Source organism: Pundamilia nyererei, unplaced genomic scaffold (genome assembly GCF_000239375.1).
Source record: "Pundamilia nyererei isolate P.nyererei 1_Seehausen unplaced genomic scaffold, PunNye1.0 scaffold00098, whole genome shotgun sequence".
In the NCBI taxonomy this organism is placed as follows: domain Eukaryota; kingdom Metazoa; phylum Chordata; class Actinopteri; order Cichliformes; family Cichlidae; genus Pundamilia; species Pundamilia nyererei.
The window spans coordinates 75,503-76,532 of NW_005187499.1; positions in this window are offsets into that span (position 1 = coordinate 75,503).

Sequence of the window (1,030 nt, forward strand, 5' to 3'; positions counted from 1 at the left end):
GCAGCCAAGGGTGGAGAGCAGAGGAAGCGGGCAGGCCAATCGAAACGCAGCTCAGGCCGCGGCTGCAGCAAAAACTTGGGCGTAGGAGGAGCGATTCTGGCAAACTGTCAGGAGGGGGAAGTGGTGGTCTACCAACACGGTGTACAGTAAAGATGGAGGCCTGCTGACTCCAACTAAGGACACTGTCAGGCAGTAGAAGGAAAACTCTGACATCCTCCATAATCTTAATCTCACTCATAATTAACTAAAGTATCCAAAAGACAACAACTTCTCTTGCTGCATTTAGGTTCCAGTTTAACCAAAGAACAAAAAAGGATACATGAGCTCGAGCAGGTTATACACAACATTTACACTGCACAGATGAGAACACAGCATGATTTCATTCAGTCCAGTCTGTCTGTTAGACAGCGTGCAAACAAAGCGTGCGTTCTTTGTAGCATTCGACAACAGAGTCACTTATGTACTTGTTTTCTGACATCCACAAAAACATATTGGTGTCTATTATATCTCCTTGTTAATAGAAACTTTGTGTCCAGCGTTTGAGCTAATTCTCAACGTGTCTCTTGCACTGACCACAATAACCATTTATCATGAATTAAATTACAGCAATTGGTACCTTGAGCAGGATGACGCTGATCTCGGTGGGCGTTTTCCCTTCAGTGCTCTCAGTTTGTCTCCCTGTGTCAGACTGACTTCTTTGCAGTTATTCTGCACAGACACAGAAAGAAAGACACAATTAGCAGCATGAAAACACAACATTGTGATCATAACTCAGTAGCCTGTTTGAATTCTGCAGTAACCATTAAAAAAGGTCATGTTGATGCTATGAAGTCACACCGCTGACCTCATCCAAGCTATATGACTTACAGAGCACGGTGTTGATTGACAGGTCATCCATGCTGGAAAGCAGCGAGGACACTGCCTCCTGTTCCCTCCCTGCACAGAGTCAGAGCGGTGAAGCTGCTGTTGCTGACTCAGTCTCTGTTGGACCAGCTTCTGTTTAGACCGATGCACGTCACCCTGAACCCAT